Source organism: Ananas comosus, linkage group 1 (genome assembly GCF_001540865.1).
Source record: "Ananas comosus cultivar F153 linkage group 1, ASM154086v1, whole genome shotgun sequence".
Taxonomy (NCBI): Eukaryota; Viridiplantae; Streptophyta; class Magnoliopsida; order Poales; family Bromeliaceae; genus Ananas; species Ananas comosus.
In genome coordinates, this window is record NC_033621.1 from 10,660,657 (window position 1) to 10,674,035 (window position 13,379).

Here is a 13,379-nt window from a genome sequence, read left to right on the forward strand (position 1 = left end):
GGCCCAACCAGCCTCACGCCACTTCGAACATGACTCGGCCCAACCCAGCCTCACGCCATTTCGAACATGACTTGGTCCGCATGCCCTCCTGCCACAGGGCAGGATGTTGGCCGATTTAAGCCAACAGAATCTCGCGATTGGCATGCAATAGAAGACCAGCGAGTGCCAGCTATTTGGTTAAGATGATCAAATTCAATGAATACTTTGTCAAAATTAGGATCAACTCATCAAAATGCTCTAGGTTACGTGTTATCGGCATATCAGTTGATATGCTCGCTTTATACTGGAATCATCAGTATGCCAGCATATTAACAGTTTTTAAGAGACAATTTCAAATTATATATAGCTAATGTTGATTTCAATATTTGACGACTACTATGTTGATCTGTGATAACTTAGTTTGAAAGAATTCAAAGTTTTTATACAATCTGTTTGAATGTATGAATTTTTTTTTTTGGACAAAAATTTATAATCTTTTGTCTACACTGTAGGTTGTATGATAATTTGACTAATAGATCAATAAAGAGTGTGAACCAAAAAAAGTTAACCAAATTGTAGATTGTTTTTTTCATTTGAGGATGACAAATTAATATTTTGCAGGTGTTGCTACAAGGAACACCTTAAAATTACTCATTATAAATGTAATAAACCAAATATTGCAAAGCACTCTTGATATTTGTAAAACATATGTATCTAATCATTGTATAAATTAATGTGAACATCTAAAAGGAATCTTTAGTGTTAATGAAGAGTCCAACACTTACTCATAAAATTGCCGACTAATTAAGCATTAATTGTGAGTACAATTTGTCTCTTGACCCTTTAATGGTCTATAGTTGTTAGGAGAATGACACATTGTCACAATAGGAGTATTCCACTTTATTAGATCATGAAATATATATATATATATATATATATATATATATATATATATATATATATATATATATATATAGTCCGGCTATGGTGCTTGTAAAAGTACCTAATCCACTTGGTGCTTGTAAAATTTTTTACCATTAGATCTCTGCCTATTGATCATTTTTATCCGTTAGATTAATATATTCAACCTCACCACTCAACCCTAGGGCCCACATCAACAATCCTTTAATTCAAGCGGCCGAAAACTTACAGCCACAATGACTTGTACTTTTAAAAGCATAGAGCCTCATATTAATATATATATATATTATATATATATATATTATTATATATAATATATATTATATATAGTGTTTTCTAGAAATACTATCTGGTAGTAAACAGCTCGGTTACTACCGATTTATTTTCGATGATAGAGCTTCCAAATCGACGATCCGGCACCGTTGAACATGATTTATGACCATTTAAAGTATCTAGAAATCAAATTTCATGATTTTTGGCTCACTTACTGAACGATCAAAGGGTGCGTTTGCTTGTTTAACAGTGTGGAAGAGTTCAATCAACTAAATTTTCGTTAAAAATTTTTTAAACTATTTAAAATAAGATCTAGACTCTAGATCTCAAATTATAAAAATTATACATCACTTTTGAAGGATATTATTTCCAGCCATTCATTTTTCTGTTCACTTGATGGACAACGAGAACAATATCGAAAATATGTGTGAAATTTGATTTCCAGATAGTTTAATAGTTTAGATCATATTTAACGGATCACTGTCGATCATCAATTTGGAAACTCTATCATCAAAAACAAATCGGTAGTGTAAACGAGCGTTCTAACGATATGTATGTCTTAGCAAAATCTATATACATACTTAATTATATATATTATATATATATAATATATATATATTATATATATATTTATATTATATATTAGAATTAGGCTTGAAATACTATTAATAGTTAAAACGCTCTTTTTGCTATCAAGTTTAATCCTTGGATGAAAAATTGTAGGATCAGGATGATATTAGTCGGTTAGATTGAATGTCCCCCTAGGGTTGAGTGCTCCCACTGGGTTATAGTATTTAATCAATGGTTAGAAAATATGAAAGAGTTGATCCAAAGGCCTAAAAAAACTAATAGCAACAATAGAATTTTGCTACTAATAGATAGCCCGTCAACATATATATATATATATATATATATATATATATATATATATATATATATATATATAGAGTTGATCTAGGATATTTTTACAAGTATCATCCCCATGTTGCTATCACGTTTTTAGCCATTGGATCTACTTTTTTATTACAAATAGCCCTTGGATCAAACACTATTCCACCTACCACCACCTACCACTACCTACCCCCATCATCTCAACCTCACATCTCTCCATCCAAGGGCTAAAAACACACAAGTATCACTTGGGTGATACTTGTAAAAGTATTCTAGCCCCACTCTATATATATATATATATATATATATATATCATTTGTATAACAATCATGAAGTTCTCTTCTTTTGATCAAGTATTAAATTGCTTGACAAGTTTAATCATAACTAAGCTACCTATGCATGACTCAAAGCTATTGATTAGATCTTTAGTAAAATTAGAAATATTGAGAAAAGGATGCTAGTTTAAGTCCAAATTAAGTAAATGATGCTTTGATGTTTATTACATCATATCATGTGGTTAAATATGCGAAAGGACACCAATTTGGCTTAATGTCATACTCATGATTCCAATCAATGCAATAATTTGTTCTTGACTTTGCTATCCTACCACACATGTCAATACAAAACCCTTGTCTTTTGGCTATCACATTAATTAGCTAGCTAACTAAACATAAGCTAAGGATGTATATCCCACCATACATTTTGATGCTCCTTTGATTAATATTTATTTTATTATATATAAGAGGTAGTGCAATACAAAGCTTCTTTATTTCGTGACTACAAGTGCACTAAATTGTTTTTCCTCTTCATAATTAAGTTAATCAAATGATTAATTTAACACTTGCTTACAAGGAAGCATGTAAGCTTCTTATTCATGAGAATCTCACATAACAAATTTAGGGCATCTTTGCTAACACATTCCACTCTAGATTTCTCTTTCATGCACTTAATCTTTAATTTTTTTATACCTTTTTCTAATCTCAATGACTTGGCATTCTTCAAGAATTCAATGAAATGAGCCCACATGATTAGTGGGATTTAATTTAATTAGTATATATTAGGATTGCTAGTACTTTGTCCTTGTGTTACCATGAGATCATACTACAAAGATTTGTCACAAGGTAGTTGGATATATAGGAGGGAAAAGCATTTAGTGCAGTTCACCTAAAACAAGTGATATTAGGCAAATTTTACACCATCAATTAAATAGCCAAAGAAAAAGCCAAAAATAAAGGCAACTTTATCCTTCAAGGGCATGAAAAGGGTGTGCTAGTAAAATTAGAATATTTTAATTGCTCATTTGGCGTTACATTCTATAATTTATTATTCACTTAGATAAGCGGTAGTTCAGTGCTTGGTCCTTCATATTTTAATTGTAGTGGGAACTTAAAAATAAGTTTCTAGGCCCGAGCGTAGATGTTTTTGTTTTTTTTATACTGTAAGAAAGAAGAAATTTTAATATATAGCTTCTGTTTCTATTGCAATCGAAAGTTGTTATAAAAATTTTAATGAAAAGACTAATATAGTGTTTCAAAAAAACCTTAAAGCTTATACCTACCAAAGAAAATTATATATGTTAACCTTGGTACCAAACAAAGAACATATAAAGGACATATGTTATTACTATAACTAATGAAGGACACAGATAATTAATGAAGTATACAGTGAAAAGTTGTTCTGTTCACCTCCGACCTAACTAACTGGAGAAAAGAAAAAAAAAGAGAAAAAAAAAGGAAAAAAAAAAAAGATAATCCACTTTAGATCTTGAAGAGGTAGATCCAAATAATTAATCTTTGAGGTGACATAATATCGCAGCCAATTGCACGCTTCTGCCATTCTGTAAGATCATGGGTTTGATTTCCACCTTTAAGTANGAGAAAAAAAAAAGGAAAAAAAAAAAGATAATCCACTTTAGATCTTGAAGAGGTAGATCCAAATAATTAATCTTTGAGGTGACATAATATCGTAGCCAATTGCACGCTTCTGCCATTCTGTAAGATCGTGGGTTTGATTTCCACCTTTAAGTAATTTATTAATTTTACGTTTCTTTCAGACTCATCATGCGCGTAACTAGATTGTTACATATATTTCTGGTTAGTATCTTGATCGATAATTTGGATTAACATGTAACATATCTTATTTTTGATAGTGCAGATACTTTAAATTACTCAAATTTACTATTTGAAAAAAAAAAAAAGAAGAATCAGATTAGCACATTTAATTAATTTCTTTCAGTGACAAATATGTTCTTTTCAAATTAGAGAAGTTATTTTTATTCACACGTACACTTTCTTCCATTTTATTTGATACTTTTGATTAATGATTTACAGCAATAATTTCTAATATATTTTCGCTAAAACAATAGGATCTTTAAAGCGTTTTCTTTATAAGTTGTTGATGTGTAAGAAAATCTTTTTTGTAATATTTTTTCATGTAGACAAATACAAGAAATTTTTTTTTGACATCCTTTTAATATAAAATTGTCTTATTATCCTAATTCGCTAGATCCCTCACCATTTCACACGACGATAAAATTAGTTTGATACTAGTTTGATACAAGTCCAAAATGACACGTCCTTTAAAGAAAATATTTTATTTTGCATTAATATATTAATATATATAATATAGAATAAAGAGTGTGGATCGATATAGGACCATTCGTGAACTGTGGAGGATCCAATGCTTTTATTCCTTGATACAGCTTGTACTTTTTCTATCCCCCACTTAGTTATTATTGTGCCTCTTATACACCGCCCATTTTGGTTCTGTGGTTAGAGCTGTAACATTATTATTGTACCTCTTACACACCGTCCATTTTGGTTATGTGGTTGGAGATATAACAGGAGAATTTATTTTGCTCCTAACAAATCCAGTTATGTTAGTACATGGCGATGTCCAAATAAACATAAAAAAAGAAAAAAAAACTAGAAAAAATAAAATAAAATACTATTAAATATGAAAATATTTAAACATTATTTTCTATGAGCTTAAGTTTGTATAGTGTCACGGTTGTTTTATCTTCTTTAATATAGTATCAAAATAGGATGCTTTGAGTTCAAGTCAAATATTTAAATACTATTTTTTACGAGTATAAGCTTTCAAAGTATAACGATTATTTCATATTTTTTAACAAATAACCACACAAATTTATCACCTTTAGCTCTTTAGCAAATAGTTGCCAAAAACTTTCAATTTATAGAGACCTTCTAACTTATTAAATAATTTTATTCTCTCTCCTTAATTAATTGAAATGGCTAATTATACAACCATTTGGATTTTATATTATTTGCATATATAGCTTGGGTGTGATCCTGCCACGCTTCTCAGAGCATGCAACAAGAGCAATAGAACGGTTCGCTTCTAAGCGCTCTGCCTCGAGCTCGAGATGGCGCGAGATGTCATTAAACGTTTTAATACTCTCTTTGTGCGTCATCAGGAGCTTCATCTGGGACCATTCAAAATTCAGCAGTGAACGAATTACTGTTAAAACTTATTGCTCATCAGTGAGCTCGTTTCGAGTAGCCTTGAGGTTCCGAATTATGACGCTCATCACACGATGGTGCTTTGTCATTGAATGTTTCGGGTCTTTAATATACTGTAAAAACTTGAGATTTAAGACACGTAACCTCGTAACTGAAGTTTGATCAAAAGTAATCTTCAGATTGTCCTACATATCCTTGGCGATTTCAAAGGTCTCAAACTGTCCAATGAGGTCGTCTTCGATGGCACACAACATAATATACCGAGAAATTTGATCCTCCTTAAACCACTTGTTATAGACCTCTTTTTTTATGATCAGAAGTTGTGCCATTGGCAGGCATAACTCTTTTGACAGAGAGAGTTTCGAGAACCACTTGTTCATTAAGCAGGTATTGTATTTTTCTATACCAAATGTCATAATTCTTTCCATCTACCTTATCACCCGTGGTGAGATCAGCTATGATGGTTTTTGAAAGCCATTTCACTACATTCGAAAAAATAAATTTGAACATTAGGCACATTTTCTAAAAAATTATCAAGATTGAAACACTACCCTCGACACAACGGGATCGAAAATTTCGCTATACTCGTAATCATCACCCAGTGCCAGTTCAAATATTACAATCTCATTAATTTTTCTATTAATTTTGAAACTTATCCAAAAGTTGGAACTCATCCATTTTAAAAGAACACATCCTTTTTTTTGAAAACATATTAATATATTGAGAACTTATCTCATAATATCATCATACAGATAAAAAAATAAGTACTTATACCAAAATTTAATTTGAAAAATGTCGATGCTGCGCAAAATACACTCCTTTATATGGCTTTAGTTATTACATCACTTTTTATAGAATAAAACTTACTACATCACTATAAAGATGTATATCTGAAAAAGAAAATATACTACAGACAAATACAAGAAAATTTTTTTGACATCTTTTTAATATAAAATTGTCTTATTATCCTAATTCTTTAGATTCCTTACCATTTCACAAGACTATAAAATTAGTTTGATACTAGTTTGAAACAAGTCCAAAATGACACATCCTTTAAAAAAAATATTTTATTTTGCATTAATATATTAATATATATAATATAGAAAAAAGAGTGTGGATATAGGACCATTAATTGTGAACTGTGGAGGATCCAAAGCTTTTATTCCTTGACACGGCTTGTTCTTTTTCTATCCCCCACTTAGTTATTATTGTACCTCTTACACACCGCCCATTTTGAATCAGTGGATGGAGATGTAACAAGGGAATTTATTTTGCTTCTAACAAACCCAGTTATATAAGTATACGGCAATGTCCAAATAAGCATAAAAAAAAAACTAGGAAAATAAAATAAAATACTGTTAAATATAAAAATATTTAAACATTATTTTTTATAACCTTAAGTTTGTATAGTGTCATGGTTGTTTTATATTCTTTAATATAGTGTCAAAGCAAGAAGTTCTGAGTTCAAGTCAAATATTTAATTTTTTACCCGAGAACAGTAGTTCTCGGTTATCTATAATAACCGGTTATAACTATCCCCACCAACACCTCTATTTTCTATACAAAACTACCTAATATTTTTCTTATTCCATATTATCTATCCAAACGCTATTTTTCTTATCCCCGGGAACAACTCAATTTTCATCCAAACACTATTTTTCTTATCCCCATACTTGTACCTATCCCTGTAATAGCTAGTTCTTGCTTATTCCCGAATCAAACGGTACGTATAAGCTTTCAGGTATCGTTTGGTTCGGGGATAAGAAAAAAGTGGCTATTCCAGGGATAGGTATAAATTGAGGTATAAGCGAGGATTAGATCAATTTTGCGTTTGGATAAAAATTGGGTTATTCCTGAAATAAAAAAAATAGCGTTTGGTTAGGTAAGATGGAATAAGAAAGATAATGAATTTCGTAAATAAAAAATAATGATATTATCCACTTATTATATTTGAATTTGAATTTTTAAATTTTTTAATTTATATTTCTAAATTTAAAATTTTAACTTTGAAATTTAAAATCTCAAATTTTAAATTCAAAATTTTAAATTTTAAATTTCAAACTTTAAATTTAAGATCATATTTAATTTTAAAAAAATATAAAATATCAAATTTTAAATTTCAAAAATTTAAAATATCAAAATTTAAATTTAAAATTTAAAATTTAAAATTTAAATTTTAAACTTTAATTTTGAGATTATAAATTATAAATTTTAAAAATTTAAATTTTTAATTTTTAAAATTTTAAAATAAGAATAGTGGTGGGAACAATTAATAAAAATAATTTATTATAATAAATTTATAAATTTTTTAAAAATTCTAGTTAAATTTAAATTTAATAAAAAGAATTTATTATAATATTTAAATATAATTTATTATAAATTTTATTATAATATTTAAATATAAATAATATGTATTAATATAGTACAATTAATAATTTTATAATAAAAATAATGTATTATAATATATAACATATTATATTTATATAATTTAGTTTAATTCAATTTATAAGTTTAATTAAGTTTGAAATTAAATATTGGAATAGCACTATTCCACCAAAATGGTGGAATAGCAAATTCCTTGCTATTCCGGGATAATCGAGAATAGCAAGGTTTGACCGGGATAAAATATCCCGGCCAAATTTCACCTCGTTTGGTGGAATAGCGGGGATAACTTTCGTTATCCCCGCTTATCCCGCGATCCAAACAGGGCCTCAAAGTATAACGATTATTTCATATTTTTAACAAATAACCACACAAATTTATCACCGTTAGCTATTTCGCAAATAGGTGCCAGAAACTTTCAATTTATAAAGACCCTCTAACTTATAAAATAATTTAATGTCTCTCTCCTTAATTAATTGAAATTGCTAATTATACAACCATTTGGATCTTATATTATTTGCATATTTTATTATAGAAAACTTCGAAGCAAAAAAAAAAAAAATTCTTTCATACTGATGTTTATGTCAAGCATCTGTAAGATACATTCCGACATTTTAAAGTGTCAAAATTTTGAAAAATCTTGACATTTTAAAGCGTTGAAAAATTAGAATTGTTGGAAATATTAGGGTAGCGAAAACTTACAAACTGGATAGCCAAGGTATCCAGGAACCGGAATCGGATCGGATTGCTTGTTTTACTAGCCTGCTTGGATTGTCTTGATCTAGATTCTTCTAGATCTCCCACGTTTCTCGCCTTCTCTTACGCGTACGCTTTGCGTCACGGATCGGATGCGTCAGACACGGATTAGATGCGATGGATGCCGATCGAAGAGGGCTACCAGAGTCTTCTTCTATGTCCACACTCCAAAACCCCCGAAACGTAGATAGAATCCCAAAGAGTAAGAAGTGAGAGAAGAAGTAAGATTTATCGGGAATTGTTTTGAATTAGATCGTATTTGATCGTCTATTACGGGAGAGAAAAGGGGTCGTATTTATAGAATAACAAAACTCCTAAAATATCCTGAATCTCACAAAGAGAGTAGGATAAGGATTATGATTGGGATATCTATAATAGATATCCACTAGGAGATACGTTTCTTAACTAATAAGAACATATAATTTATTCTTATCCTAAACTTATTAGGATAAATCCCAATCCACATCTTATGTGGATCGGGTTAAATTAAGACTCGCCAATGTGGACACACCAGTTGGCAACAATCTTGCACTTGGTCACATTGGCCAATTCTCTCTCACTCATTTATCTCTTCATACGGGTAATGAAGCGTGAGACCTGACTAAAGAAAAACACATGCAGGAGTGCTATATTAAGTCACCAGACAACTAATATAGCATATCACTAACTTAATTCGTCTATGCTCTAGACATTTCAACACACATTGGATCAAGTATCACAAAGTCCCTCTCTGTAATGACAGGGCTTGATCCTACAGTTATTTCTCATACTCATGATTATCTCAAGCAACATAACTGAGATAACCGCCCAGGCAATGAGTTACAAGACTTACGTGGTGTGTTATCGAAACATCTTCCTCAGCCCCTCACGTTAATCCATATTGGTCCAAGGACTTTACTAAATATGCTCCGCGAGATCTTATTCTCTCATGACCCTAAGATATATGCTAAGTTAGTTACTTTAGACCTCTACTTCATAACGTAGTTCTAAGTCGAGGGCACAAAAGGGTTAGTGCTCACACAGTGACATGGAGGGAAGAACTTATGTCACTTTACTAACCGGTCGACAAACACATACAGTATAATATGTATGTTATGGTGGAGCTTCCACTCAATCGGTCATGTCACGCTTTGAAAAAATACCATACGAACCTTCGTCTAGGTACTACTAAGGTATCTAACCATCACAGCTCAAGTCATCTCTCAAACCTGAGCACTTAGGTTCGGCTACTATACAGGCTCGATATGAAATTTCACAGAAAAACTTTCATATCCAACTTTTTAGAGTTTCATCTTAAACTAACTAAGGCGACTTTTAAATTATATCAACACTTCATTCATAACGTATATGAACAAAGTAATCATATTACAACTACTCAAGTTTAATATGATTATCTAGTCTCATTCTGCTCACCATCTAGATGCCAGGGCGATCACCCGTGTGAGTGGCTGATCTGAGCCTGGTGACTTATCGCACATGTGCCTACTAGTATCAATTATACAATCACATTAAAAAAAGAAAAATATATTTTCATTAATAAAGCGTAAGATACAAAATAATGTTCATATATCAAAATCTACGAAGATCTAAACTCCTAACATAGGTCAGGAACATATCCCTGGCTATCGGCTTAGTCAACTGATCAGCCACCATCCTAGTGGTGGAGATATGTCTAAGAGTGACCTCGCCTAATCTAATTATCTCTCAAATGTAGTGAAAACGAATGTCTATATGCTTGGTCCTGCCATGATACTCGGAGTCTTTCATATATTCCATGGCAGCCATACTGTCAGAGAATATCTCAACAGTCTTATCAGCTCGAGTCACAAAGTCAAGGTGCTGGAGAAATCTCTTTAGCCAAACAGCCTCCTAAACGACTGCTGAACAAGCAACATACTCCGCTTCCATAGTAGACAAGGCAATGCAGCTCTTCTTCTTACTGCACAAAAAAATTGCCCTACTTCCAAGCATAAACACATAACCTGAAGTGGACCTGCGTTCATCTCTATCACCGCCCCAATCAGCAGTGCTATATTCTTTCAATCTCAAGTCCCCAGCTCAGAAGTAGAGAACGAGATCACTGGTTCCTTTTAAATATTGAAAATTCTCTTGACCACTTGCCAATGAATAGGTTCTGGGTTGCTCTGGTAACGACTTACCAAATCAATAGCGAAGCAAATGTTAGGTCGAGTACACATCATAGCGTATATCAAGCTGCCAATTGCACTCGATCGCATAAGGAACCCTATTGATTTGCTCTTTTTCTTTATCCATTTTAGGGAATTGATCAACCTTAGAATGTGATTCCTTTCCACTGGAGTGTCAACGGGTTTACAATGATGCATCCTAAAATGCTCTAAAATTTTTTTAATATAAGATTTTTGAGACAAACCAAAAAGCCTTCTAGAGCGATCACGGATGACCTTCGCTCTGAGCACATAGCTCGCCTCACCCATGTCTTTCATTTCAAAGTTGAGAGACAACCACTCCTTAGTGGTATTGATTAACTCCATATCATTTCTAGCCAATAGTATGTCGTTGACGTATAGGGAAAGGAACATAATCTCCTTCTCTATCTTCTTGACATATACACAATGATCCTTCTATATTAAGGACATACTGATAGAGATAATAGCTTCATGAAACTTGAAATACCACTGTTGTAAGGTGCCGAACTTCTAAAGTTATGAAGTTTCGGTGGATATTGGTTTGGAAAGCCATTAAAAAGATTCCGGTGAAGTTCGGGAGCATTCGGGTGTTTTCGGGACGCGTTGGGCGCGAAAATGGAACCCGAAAGGCTATGTTGGACCGAGAACTAAATCCGGCGTTAGGTGGATGAAAAGTGGATTTAAATACGCTCGAAAACATATTTTGAGAGTCTCAGTGCGATTTGAAATGAATCGGAGGCCAAACGAGCGAAAATGAGCAAAAACGGAGAAGAAACGGAAAATGCTGAAATTTGGCTAAGTCCTAAAATTTACTGGGCTGTCTGGAAATACGGGGTCCGGACCCTAGCTTTAGGGTCTGAACCTCGAGACGAAAAATGCCCTGCACGGGCTGTGCACTAATTGCAAAGTTGAGGGACTGTTTTGCAATTGTGGCATGAGTGGAGGCATATGGGTGATGTAGAACTCATTCCTTCTCATTTCTCTCATTTGCAACCACCCAAAACACCCTCTCTCTCTCTAGAAGCTCTTCCTCTCTCTCTAGAAGTGGATCAAGAGGAAAAAGAAGAAGGAGAGCTAGATTGGAGCTTGGAGAAGGATCACCATCATCTTCTTCACCTTCTTCTTTCTTTTGCTTAGGCAAAAGCTTAGTAGAGGTAAGCTTTTGAGCCCTTTTCATGGTAGATGGCTAGGGATTTGTTTATATACCCTAGAAATGGTATATGTTGATGCTCTAGGAGTAGTAGATCTTATTTATTACTTGAAATAATAGCTTGGTGTGGCTTATTGCAACAATAAGAATCTAGGGCATCCAAAAGGGGGTTTTGCCCAAATGAGATCTAAAGTAGAAATTGATCTCTCTCTAACCTAATTGCTAGGTATTCTAACGTGTTGGTGAGCTCGGTTCGGCAATCCGACGAGTGTACGTGAAGGAATCGAGGAAAGAGCCGGTTTTAGTACTGATTGTCGCAGCTCGCGGCGTAGGCTTCCTAAAATCACGGAACCGGAATCGTAGCATCGTGATAGCACTAGAAGGTGGGTGGTGTCATCCCGAAGCAACTGAGCTTCCCTCTATGTCTGAGTTATACTGTTGATTACATATGCATGTTAGTATTATGCATGATAGGGTATTGGATAGTCGCATTTCCATTCTTGCATGATCCTTAGTAGTGTAGTAACTTAAGTTTGGCACTTGAGTTGGGATGCATGAGAATAGAGGAATTGTGACCTAGAACTCTATAGTGGTAAAGTTAAATGATGAACTTAATCTTGTGTTGACGAGAACCAAAGAACGAATGGCACCTAGACAAGGTTGATAACTTGACGAGTGGCATGACAAGTAGTGTATAGATGAAAATACTTGTTGCATGTTGAACTTAGGGATCAAATAGTTCCCTAGTGGATATTGACCCTAATGGCAGGGTATTCTTAGTGACGAGGATTTAATCATACTCACATGTCTGTTCAGAGCTTGTAGGCGGTCGCTCCGCACAAGCAGTGCGCTCCGGAGTTTATCACACGAGGGATAGCCTTATGGGGTCCCAAGGGATAGTCTTATGGGGTCCCGCAGACGGTCTCGGGTGAGTGAGCAGATCCTCCCCTTTGAGATTTGATTGTGAGTTGGGTGAGTGAGCGGGTCCTCACCTGTGAAATTGAAATTGAGTTGTGGCATCTAGATTATGAGTCGGGTGAGTGAGCAGGTCCTCACCTGTGAGATTTAGTAGATGCGGCACCTACAGGTGAGCCGCGTGATTGAATGATAGCAAGAGTGACATAGTTTCTTGACGTAGTAGATTGCATACTATGTTGTAACTCATCCATTTGATTATTGAAAGCATAGCAGAATGTTGCAAATTGCTTACTATGTTGCACTTCAATTTCATATCTATCTATCTATCTACCTGCTTATGCCTACTTAGACCTAGTGGAGAGATCGGCGGAATCGGCGGTCGAACCCACTGGAAACTATGGACAATAGTTCTCACCCCACTTTGTTGCAGGGCCGAGTTCGAGTGCTCCCGACGAGGAT